Here is a 12249-nt window from a genome sequence, read left to right as displayed (position 1 = left end):
CTGCTTCCCCAGTACGATGCAAGTTGTTGGCTGTAATCTTTAAAGTCTTAAATGATGTTGAACAGGAGTGCAAAAGGTGTCTTTTGAAGGTTCCATGTGGATCAGAGGATCCCTTTTGCAACCCCAATTGCCCCTAAATGGGTGGGGCAAATATTTGGCTGGTGGGAATCTTTTTTCCTATCCTATCCTATCCTTTCTTTTTTTTCAATCAGTGGATTCTAGAGATGAATTCCCTTAGCCTAAGGATGTCTGGTGATGATGTGAAATAATAATAATAATAATAATAATAATAATAATAATAATAATAATAATAATAATAATAATAATAATAATACAAAGACCTACAAATAGAAATAGAAAGACTGTGGCAAAAGCAAGCAAGGGTAGTACCAATAGTCATAGGCTCCTTGGGTGCAATCCCAAAACAACTGGAGCACCACTTGAACACCATTGGCATTGACAAATTCGCTATTAGTCAATTGCAAAAGGCGGCCTTGCTAGGAACTGCTTCCATCCTGCGACGATACCTGTAATACCATCAAACATCCACATCTGCCTATCCCAGGTCCTGGGTAAGGACTCGATAGGTAGACAAAATGCCAAATCCAGTCTGAACATCCGGCTGACTGTGCGATGATCGATAATAATAATAATAATAATAATAATAATAATAATAATAATAATAATAATAATAATAATAATAATAATAATAATAATATGAAGAAGAAGAAGAAGAAGAAGAAGAAGAAGAAGAAGAAGAAGAAGAAGAAGAAGAAGAAGAAGAAGAAGAAGAAGAAGAAGAAGAAATAGTAGTAGTAGTAGTAGTAGTAGTAGTAGTAGTAGTAGTAGTAGTAGTAGTTGGAAGGGACCTTGGAGGTCATCTAGTCCAACCTCCTGCTCAGGCAGGAAATCCTATACCTCTTCAGACAAATAGCTGTCCAGTCTCTACTTAAAAACTTCCAGTGTTGGAGCAGTCACAGCTTCTGGAGGCAAGTTGTTCCACTGATTAATTGTTCTAACTGTCAGGAAATTTCTCCTTAGTTCTAGATTGCTTCTCTCCTTGATTAGTTTCCATCTGATTGCTTCTTGTTCTGCCTTCAGGAGTTCTGGAGAATAGCTTGACTCCCTCTTCTGTGTGGCAGCCCCTGAAATATTGGAACACTGCTACCATGTCCCCCCTCGTCCTTCTCTTCATTAAACTAGACATACCCAATTCCAGCAACCGTTCCTTATATGTTTTAGCCTCCAGTCCCCTAATCATCTTTGTTGCTCTTCTCTGTACTCTTCTTGAGTTATTTTCCCCTTGTGGATTCTCATCCATGGCATCCTTCCCAAACTCTCTCTAAATTTATTGAAATTAGCTCTCTTAAAGTCCAAGACTCTAGTTTCACTGTGTTCTATTGCTTGTGCTTGCATAATTTTGAATTCCAATATTGCATGATCACTTCCCACCCAAGGTTCCTGTTGCTTCAATGCCTTCTATCATTTCATCTCTGTTAGTGAGAATTAGGTCCAATATGGCTTATCCCCTAGTTCCCTTCTCTACTTTTTGGCAGACAAAATTGTCTGCTAGGTTTGCCAGGAATTCTGTTTGATCTTCCACTTGGTGCAGAGTTTGTTTCCCAGTTGATGTCAGGGCAATTAAAGTCCCCCATTACTTTTATGGTGTGCTTCCTACATACCTTAGTTAGCTGACTAGCAAAAAGTTCATCTATTTCCTCTGTTTGGTTGGGTGGCCTATAGTATACACCCATGGCAATGTCATCCCCCCCCCTTTTATATTGACCCAAATGCATTCAAGACAGTTTTCATCATTGTTGTACTCTATTTGGATAATATTCCTGTATAGCTGGGGCTCCTGCAGGAACTGAGATTTTGTCCACATCTTTCTGAATAAGAGCAAAGGGCAGACAAAGCACAGAGCTGACTTTCCTTTCCCCTAGCATGCAAGAAATAATTTTAAATGTAATTACAGGCTGCATAATCACTGCAAAGAAGAGGGACTGTGTTGTAATTTATGTCAGATTATATAAATATTCTGGCTGTTTTAGAAACTAGAGGGAAAATGAATTTTCCAAAGAAGCACTTTAGCAAAATGGTTAAAAAAAAGAGCAGAAGCTGTAGGAAATTGGAGAAGGACACTTCTTAGGAAGTCAATACTGCTCACTGCACTTGCTTGGCAATTACCAGTCCATCCCAACTTTGGTGTGCCAAGAATAAGAGATACATTATCTAAACCTGACCCCTTTGTGTCTAAAGTGGTGTCTCAACCTTGACCACTTTAAGATGGGTGGATTTCAACTCCCAGAATTCCCCAGTCAGCATGCTGGCTTCCAGCTAACTTGCTCCATTACTGCAAAATATAAGAAAATTTGGAAGCCTGCTTGAGATACTTTCCCCACCCATATCAAAGAGCATCAAGGCACAGCAATCTTGAGTTTCTTTCTCACTCACTCCTATCTTGATGTTTGTGCAGCAGCTCTTAGATATTTTCTTCAAGGCCATCTCTGTACTCCTCTACATGGTGAGACTTGCTCCCTTATTTGTCACTTTAGAATTGGTAGGAAATTCTTTTAGGGAGTGAGTCCCCAAGATTTTCAAAATAAGCAGGCCTTGCAGAATTGGAAGGAATTAGTAAAATGCTTTCTCAGCACCACATTAAGGATCATTGGAATATCTGTAATTCACTGATTCTCAGCCCTAGAAATGTATAGCACTGATTCTGCAGACATGCATGGTTGCAAATTGATTTCTAAGTAGTAATTTAAGAAGCAGTTGTTGACCTATAAGGCCTTTCATGGCTTGAAGGACTGCCTGTTCCAACCAGAATTGACCCAACCCAGTAGAGCAGGGGTCTTCAAACTTGGCCCTTTTATGACTTGTGGACTTCAACTCCCAGAATTCCTCAGCCAGGCACACGTGCCTGGCTGAGGAATTCTGGTCATAAAAGGACCAAGTTTGAAGACTTACTGCAAATTGTAGACTTACTTTCTCAAACAGTTGAACATCTTCCAGATACATCCAGAATTCATTCTCCTGGAACTGTGACATTTACAGCCTCATTGAACCTGGAGAGAAAGCTTCATTGAATGACCCTCATTTTTGTCCAGTCTCTTTACTTTTTCATGTGTGAAGATTTTAAGCACTGATAGAAAAAGCCACCTTGGAAACATGCTTGATGTTTGGCAGGCCTCTGTCTGCAATCCCTAAAAAAAAGCCACAGCCAGGAGAGCCCTTTCACATGCACATGTACACAGAAACACACACCAGATCTGGGCAGATCTCCTTTCCGTTGCAAGATGAAATTTCCCTCAGGCTGCCTTTACTGGTGCTTTCAAGAAAACAGCTCCTCTTCCTGCCATAGTTGTTTTAACTTGTCAGCTGGTTTTCTCCTCCCCGTACAAAATGGGATCTGGATTTAATCAACACTACAGCCCAAGTGTGTTTAGTTTTTGGAAGGTTGTTTTGGCAAAGATGAGGTCCACTGAACAAGTTTTGTGAAATGTATCAGCTAAAGCCTCCGTTCTCTTTCTGGAGATGATTTTGTTCCATTTCAGGCCTCTTATTAACTTGGTATAAATATACATGAAACAAGGACCTCTATGGTGTAGCAGGGCCAATGCTTTCAGCATTCAGACTGCCCACCCCCATTTGCCCTGTTCCAACCCATTTCTGGAAAGAAAAATGAGTGATGAATGATTAAGATGGATGGTAAGCCACAGATCTTTTACTTGACATTAAAATAATGTTTCCACATTAGAATGGCCCACTTTCTTTTTCATTCAATCTGGCATTCCAAACTAAAGTGTCTGGCTTGGATCAGGCCATGGTTATACCTCTTCCAACAGTGGCTAGATGTTTCTGGAAGCTGGCAAGGATTCTATGGAGATGTCCCGGATATATATATATATATATATATAAGCAGGAGGCTCTATGCCATTCTGAACAAATGCTGTCCCATCTCTTCTTAAAAACCTCCAGTGATGGAGCACCCACAACTTCTGGAGCTAAGCTGTTCCACTGATTAATTGTTTTCACTATCAGGAAATTTCTTCTTAATTCTAGGTTGGATCTTTCTTTAATGATCTTCTACCCATTACTTTTTGTCTTGCCCTCAGATGTTTGGAAGAATAGGTTGGTCCCTTCTCTGCGATAGCCCCTCAAATATTGAAGACAGCTTTCATGTCAACCCTAATTCTTCTCTTCGTTAGACTATACCCACTTTCAACAATCGTTCATTGTATGGTTTAGCGTCCAGATCCATAATCATCTTTGTTTCTCTGCACTCTTTCTAACGTCTCTTCCTGTGTCTCTTCCTGTACTTCATTATGAGTAATTTGGTCTTCTAATCTTGCTAGTACAACTTCTATTTGATATTTTGCAGTACTTTATGGACGTTCAAAATCTAATTTTGAATTGCACAGACTAAGTCTCTTTTCACGTTGTACCTTTCCCTAATGTTTTTGTATGTGTTGTTGGGATAGTATTTTCCCTGTAGTCTCAAGTTGCTATTTTTGCAAAGAATTTTTGTGCTGAGAAATATTTCTGAGTCCATGGATATTGTGCCCATTTTTGTCAAATCACATTTTACTGGAACATCCTATTTTGCTGGAAATAAAACCCATGATTTGTTTTGCAGACACACTTATAATTGTCCTAGTCTGCTTAAATTTAGAAAATTGTTTTTAAATGATTCAGTTAATGCTTAGTAGCCAGTTTCAGGTTCTAAAATAATTTAATTAAGTGAAATTATTTGCATGGTTATATTCTCTTTACTGTATTAAAAATAAAATAAAATAAAAAATAAATATAATCCTTTATGAAACCCAATCAAAGTCCTTGCTTTTATTCCATCTCTCTCTCTCTCTCTCTCTCCCACAGTTCACCAACTAAGCATCCAGAAACTGCCTTTTTGTAGGCAATTCTATCTATTATTGTGAACCACTGTACCAATTCAGTCCATCTTCTTTTGACTAAGAAGCTAAGAATGCACAAATACGTCTTCAGGTCAGTTTTCAATATATTCAATTATTCTGTCTCTTTCTGTGAATCTAGTCCAATCGCCTGCTCAAGCAGGAGATCTTATATCATTCCAGACAAAGGGCTGGCCAGTTGTTTCTTAAAAACCTCCAGTGATGGAGCGCCTACGATTTCCAGAGGCAAGCCATTCCACTGACTGACTGTTAGAAAGAGAATGTCTAACAAGAGAATTGTTAGAAAGAGGCAGGTTTAGCACAACGTGGGCTGTGCAGAGCTTCAAAGGTACTTGAGATGAATTCTTACCTCCCCCCAAAAGCAAACTGGACGCCGTAAGTAGAATCAGGTGGTTGCCAAACCCTTCCCAGACGTGCAGAGGCCTTGCTGATCTAGTGGCTTTTCTGTCACTTCATAGATTGCTACAGATAACATACATCAAATGCAGCAGATTTGAAGAACAGTGCCAGAAATGGAGCAGTTGCCCGAGGAAGGACATTGAGACGAGAAACCAGCCAAGGAGATTTATCCCCCCTTTAAATGCCTTGATTATCAGAGATCTTTTGCCAAACATTGCTTTTGGCTTTGTTCACTTTCTCAGTTTCCATCTTTTTAAACAATTCATTAAATATTGTCAGCCCCCAGCTTTTACACTACTTGTTCTCTCTTAGGCTAATATTACCCCCTCTGGGCTAGTCGAAAACTCAGCTTAGCTCTCTGAATTCTAAGTATGGGCTGAAAGTTGATTGAACTGCAGCAGTTCAATTCCTTCCATCCTGACCAGCTGGAGGTTGACTCAGCCTTCCATCCTTCCGAGGTCGGTAAAATGAGGACCCATGTTGCTGGGGGCACCATGCTGACTCGGCAAACCGCTTAGAGAAGGCTGTAAAGCACTGTGAAGTGGTATATAAATCTAAGTGCTATTGCTATTCATTTTGGGGTCAAATCTTGCTTTTAAACTCTGCACAACTGGGACAGATTTATGTCTCATAACAAAAAATGATTGGAGGCTAGGCTTACAGACATTAGCCCAAATTGTTACAGCTTTTATGGTGGTGGCAAGCTTCTTGATGTTTTTTCCCATCTGTATAGAAAACCCTAAAGGTCCCATCCAATTCTGTGATTCTATTTTTCCTTTTTTAAATTTTTTTTATTTATTCCTTTTTCACTATAAAACAAAAATAAAAATGAAAAATACATTTTCCCCCTTAACAGAGTTGTGTTATACATCTCATATATATTATTTACAATTTATTTACATCAGTAATCATATCTTTTTCTTTCTCTGTTCTAGCCAATCATAACATTTGTTCCATATTTCATAAAATTCTGTTGCCTCCTTGTCTTTTAATTCTAGCGTAAGTTTATTCATTTCCACGCATTCTAGAATTTTGTATATAATCATATCATTTGTAGGTATGTTTTCACCCTTCCAACATTGGGCATATACTATGCAGGCTGCTAATAATATATGTATAATGATGTATTGGAGTTGTTTTTCCATCTTTAAATTTATTATACCCAAAAGAAATAGTTCAGGTTTGAGTTCAATTTGTACCTTAGTTATCTCCTGTATCCAGTTCCTTATCCGTTCCCAATAGGTCTTTGCTTTAGGGCACAGCCACCACATGTGATAGAATCTTCCTTCCTTATTTTTACATTTCCAACATTCTGGATTCATATTTTTGTACATTTTAGCCAATCTCGCCGGTGTTAAATGCCCTCTATGGAACATTTTGTATTGATTTTCCCTATATGCAGTTGACAATGTCAGTTTACAATTTATGTTCCATAATCTTTTTCATTCTTCCAGTTTTATATTTCGGCCCATATTTTTCCTTTGAATCTGGTCATGTCAATGGTAATGTATTTCAAAGTGCCATTGTTTCTGCTGTCTGTGTTAAGAATATAGCCAGGAAGATACCACTGACACAACTGAATTATTCCCAGAAGATCACAAATCTGCCTGTGTGTCCCAGCCAGCCAGGCATCTCTTTGAAGCTAGTAATGATGGGGTCTGTTCCTGCTTGACATCCATCGGTGTCAGTCTCCTGACAACCCACAAAAAAAGCCACTAAACCGAGGCAGCAAAGGCTTCCATCCCATGAGGACAAGTCTATAATTATTCTTTGGAGCCCCGCCTAGAAGACAAAGGTTTTCAAGATGCCTTGCCCAGCTTGTCACCTTGAGGGAGCAGTCATGATAACATTACATAATAACAGAGCTGGAAGGGACCTTAGAGCAGAGGTCCCCAACCTTTTGGGCACCAGGGACCGGTTCTTGGAAAGACATTTTTCCGCAGACTGGAGGGGGCATGGTTTTGTGAGCTGCCTGCATTCCTTGGATAGGGCTTTGCTTGTTTGTGCGGACCGCTTGCGGGCATGCTGTGGCCTGGTACCGGTCCACAGACTGGGGGTTGAGGATCCCTATCTTAGAGGTTTTCTAGTCCAACCCCCCGATAAGGCCCTGTCTAAAAAGGATCAAGCTCTCCAACTAGTGAAAATTATGACCTGGTATGAAATATAGAGATGGAAAACAGTGGAGGGTCCTCAGCCTAATTAAGGATAACTTTCGTCAATTGTTTCCTAAATGATAAATGAACCTTTTCCAAATTTGTACTTCCTGCTGGAATAGTTATGGAGTCCATGCTGGTCATACCATTATGCCTTTTTTTTTCCAGAAATCAAGGCATTGCTTGCTTGCACTGGAGAATATAATTCCTTGGGATCAATGCTGATATTCTCCCTAAAGAGAGATTTTGTTGACTGCCGCTAGTCTGTGCACTGGAGGCAAGCTGTTCCACTGGTTGATAGTTCTCACTATCAGGAAATTTCTCCTTAGTTCCAGGTTGCTTCTCTCCTTGATTAGTTTCCATCTGTTGCTTCTTTTCCTTCCTTCAGGTGCTTTGGAGAATAGGTTGACCCCCTCTTCTCTGTGGCAACCCTTCAAATATTGGAACACTGCTATCATGCCAGCCCTCATCCTTCTTTTCACTAGACTAGCCACCCCCAGTTCCTGCAACCCTCATTCTTCATTCCTATTCCCTTTGTTACATCAGGCGCCTCTGATTTTTTTAAAGAATGACAGATATATTTTCAGGAGCAAGACAAACAACTATCTTCTAAGATCTTAAATACTAGATATAAGTTTGAACCCGCCTACCAATCAGCCCTTCATACAAGGTAGCCATGAATGAATAATAGTTCAGTGTGGACTGTATTATGGGCAATCCTCAGCTTACGACCTTGTGCTTAGTGTCCATTCAAAGTTACAGTGGACCCTCCCCAAAGGTACTTATGACTCAGATATGAAGCATTGATAGTTGCATGAGATGTGATAGCATTTTGGGTGCTTGACAACTAGCCCACATTTACAGCTGTTTGCAGCATCTTGCAGCCACATGACTGCATTTTTTTTGCCAGAAAATGGCATTTATTTTTGGCAAAAAAACCCCATTGCAAACAATGAGTTAATGACTGTGGTATTTGCTTAACAATTAAGCATTTGTTTTACAAACATTATATTCCCTTAGCGACTGATGGAAAAATATCATAAAATTGGGTTGGTCTTATAGGTGCCTTGATTTATGACTGTCGTGATGCACAATGGAAACTCTGAAAAAACATCTGTATAACTCTTTAATTTCTCCTGCAGGTGCCATTAGAGTAACTCATTCCACCTAGTTTTCCCAGCTGACATGTTCAGGTAAGAAAAACAAAAACTGGATGGAGCCCAGAGTTCTGAAGGAATGACCACCTGACAGACAAGCTCCTTCATCCATGCATCAGAAGTATAGAGAGAAACAAAGGCTGACCTGTCTGGAAATGGAACTTTTTCCAAAAGAGTAGCCAAAACACTGGATGAGTCGATGCTGTAATAACAAAAATGTGTACAAGAGTTGATGAAAAGGCTTCTGCTTGTAAAAAAAAAAAGTAATAAACAGGGACTTATTGTATAATTGTCTCAAGAAGTAAAAGGCAGGCCATGCTACAGTCAATTATTTATAGCCCAAGTTATCTACATCCAGTCCACCTTGAATTCCATTGACTCTTATCTACTGCCAATTTGCTTTGACCATTAGTAGTTCAGATTCTTGTAGAGAGTATTAGCATGATATGTGGACTTCTGGGAAATTCTGAAAGCTGAAGACCACACATCTTAAAATTGCCAAGACTGAGAAACATTGTTCTAGAAGAAGGCAAGATTAAACCAGCCATCTCTGAAAGAAGTGGGGAAATGCAGAACAGAATACTTGAATTCGTCCATGGATTGAACCATCCCCACTATTCTTCTGGATGTTCCATCAACTGAGCAGATGTAGGAGAAATTCACAAGCCCAATGGGGATTTTGACATTTCATTTTGATACTTTATTCTTGGGTGGGCCGTGGGGGGGGGAAGATTGCATGTGACTGATACCACCATGTTCCAACTCTATAACTACTACCAACTCAATTGTTAATTTTCCTTCTCTCTGAATATTACACAGGCAGAACATGAGCTTCCAAGAAGTCTTCTGAAACTTTGCATCCTCCCTCATGCTACTCCCAAACCCAGTGACCCTAATGACATGTATTAAAAATAAGAAAGACCCATGAGAATGGTGGAATGTGTGGTTTTATTCTGAACTCAACCCCATTAATAGTATCTTTTAATTATTTTTAAGTGAAAAGGAACAGCTCAACAGAAAAGCGAAGGCATTGCTTGTGAGATAACAGCTTGTGTTGCAATGACACTGGTGCCCTTAAAAGAAGACATTTGGAAATGATTAGAGAGAACACACTCATACATTCAAAATCAGTTTCACTGCTAACCCAAAGGGTTGAACGGCAACTGCAAAACAGGAAATGAGAGTTTAAATTTCCCAATAGAGAGAGACACTCCTACAGCAGACTGACCAGGCCTTCCTGGAGGGTAAGGTCAATCCTCCTCAAAAGCATTGTGAGAGGAAACAGCAGGTGAGAAAGTGTAAGCACGCCCATCCTGGTTACTCAGATCTGCCTAGGCTTATTTTCCAATCGTTTAAAAGCTCCTAGGCAGACTGTATGTCATTAGGGATCCGAGTTTGTGTTGTTCCTTTTTCATTCTCTCTGTTTAAAAAGATGTTGGGGGTAAATTAAGGAGGAATGAATGGAAATTAGAGTGTGGTTGAATTCTACTCAGATTTGACCATGGTGGTGTAACAGAGGATGCCTGGACCATGGACATATTTCTTTTTTTTTTCCTTTGGGGATTTTAACACATCCCAGCACAGATGTGGTTACTCATGGTGGTGCCGCCAGGGAGGTCTTTAGTTTTCTTTGTTTCTCCTCCAAGGAAAAGAAAAATTGGAGCACTCAGTGCCACAAGGTCAGATGACCCAGAAGAATTGCTCACAGGCCCAGACAACTTTGTACGGTCAGGTTATTTTTCTTCTTGGAAGGAAAGAAGCAAGAAACAACACATGTTGGGTCTTTATAATATTCAAAAGGAAGGAAGGGGGAAAAAAAGATGGGCAAGGTCACGTCATTCTTTCCCAAGCTGGATTCTCAGAGCCATTAAAGGGACTTGTTAAAGACTGATTAAGAAGATTCAGACGCTGTTGGCAGACCAACCAATTGTACTCAAAAGCATGAGCTTTCAAGAGTGACAACTCATCGAATGCCTTTTAAATAAAAAAAAATGTTTATGCTTTTTAGTAATCTTGGTTATTCTGTAAAGGGGCTACTAGACACCTGATTTTTGACTACCATGGATTAACATGTGTCTCCTCTTAAATTTTCCATTTAAAGCAATGCGTATATTCCATGGGACATTAGGCTGAAGATTTTTTTTCCTCTTCTTTATAATCACGTTACTGAAGACGTAGCAGATATCTTCACTGATGACCTAAAACAGCGGTGGCGAACCTATGGCACGGGTGCCAGAGGCAGCACTTGAAGCCCTCTCTGTGGGCACACGTGCTGCTGCCCCAGCCTTGCCTCCCCCCATGACCCCCTCCTCACCAGCAGCCCCCCTGGAGGAGAGTTGCCCCCAAGCGTGGTCCACGCGGAGCAGTGCAGCCAAGGACATGGCAGCCAGGCACCATAGACAAGACTCTGCCCTCATGTCCCATCATGCATAGTTGATGCTGCGGGGTGCGGGCAGAGGGCGTGGCTGCCACGGCGTTGCTGGTCTGCCTGGGAGATCTGCGGCAGGCCCTGGAGGTGGTGAGTGGTTCTGCAGGCAGGTGGGGTGGAGGCGGGGCAGGGGGTGGAGCAGAGGTGGGGCTAGTTTTGGGGCACTCGGTCTCTAAAAGGTTCGCCATCACTGACCTAGAAACTTGCCTCCAGAAGTTGTTGGTGCTCAAGGAGAGATTGGACAGCCATTTGTCTGGAATGGTACAGGGATTCCTGCTCAAAGAGGGGTTGGATTATAAGACTTCCAAAGTCCCTGCCAATTCTGTTATACTATTACACATACTAACCTGCATTATTGCCATCACTGGTTCAAACGTCCTGCTTATCATTCTTGTATTTGATTCACAGTAACTAGGAAGCCTGGAAAGACAGACAAACCAACAAGACTACCATTAGTACTTCAACCTTCTGCAGGGATAGGTAACATAGTTCTATGGGCAATAACATTCCCTAAATAGTTTCCTTGGTGTCCAGGGGTTTCCTTGCCCCACCTGACTTTTTTAAAAAAAATGTTCTTGTGGGAATGTAAAAAAAGAATGAATAGGTAGAAAGGAGGTATATTGCAAAGCAAAGCAACTTTAGTGTGTGGACTACAGAACCGTCTTTGGATGCCACAGAGATCCCACATGGCTAGTGGAAAGCATTCTGGGGGCTAGTCCATCCTCTGATAAATGGATGACTTGTGTTAACTTGTGGCCATCACGACATACTCTGTGAACAGGAAAGTGTCCCATGGCAGCTTTCACCCAACACAATGTCCAGGATGGTCTCAACTCTTCAAACATCCCAATACAATCCTTGTTCTCCATCCTCGCTGTAGCCCAAACAAGAATTTCCTGCATTTACAGGTTATGACTAAGCCTTTTCAGACAACATTCAAATTCACTGCCAGTTCTGGTCTAGGCCTTTCTCCAGGAACAGATGTTGCTTCAGCCTGCAAGAATCCTTCCAGAATAGCGGAAAGAAGAGAGGGAAAAAGAGAGAGAGAGTGTGTGTGTGAAAGAGAGAAAGGGCTGGGGAAAAAATGTCAATGTATAAAAAATATTTTTCCAGTCAAAAAACTTCAAAAAGTTAAAAACAAGCTGCAGTGACAGGCGTGTTTACTCCATAATGAAATA

This window comes from Crotalus tigris, unplaced genomic scaffold (assembly GCF_016545835.1).
Source record: "Crotalus tigris isolate CLP2741 ecotype Arizona unplaced genomic scaffold, ASM1654583v1 scf7180000018549.3470463, whole genome shotgun sequence".
Taxonomy (NCBI): domain Eukaryota; kingdom Metazoa; phylum Chordata; class Lepidosauria; order Squamata; family Viperidae; genus Crotalus; species Crotalus tigris.
This window is presented reverse-complemented; position numbering follows the sequence as displayed.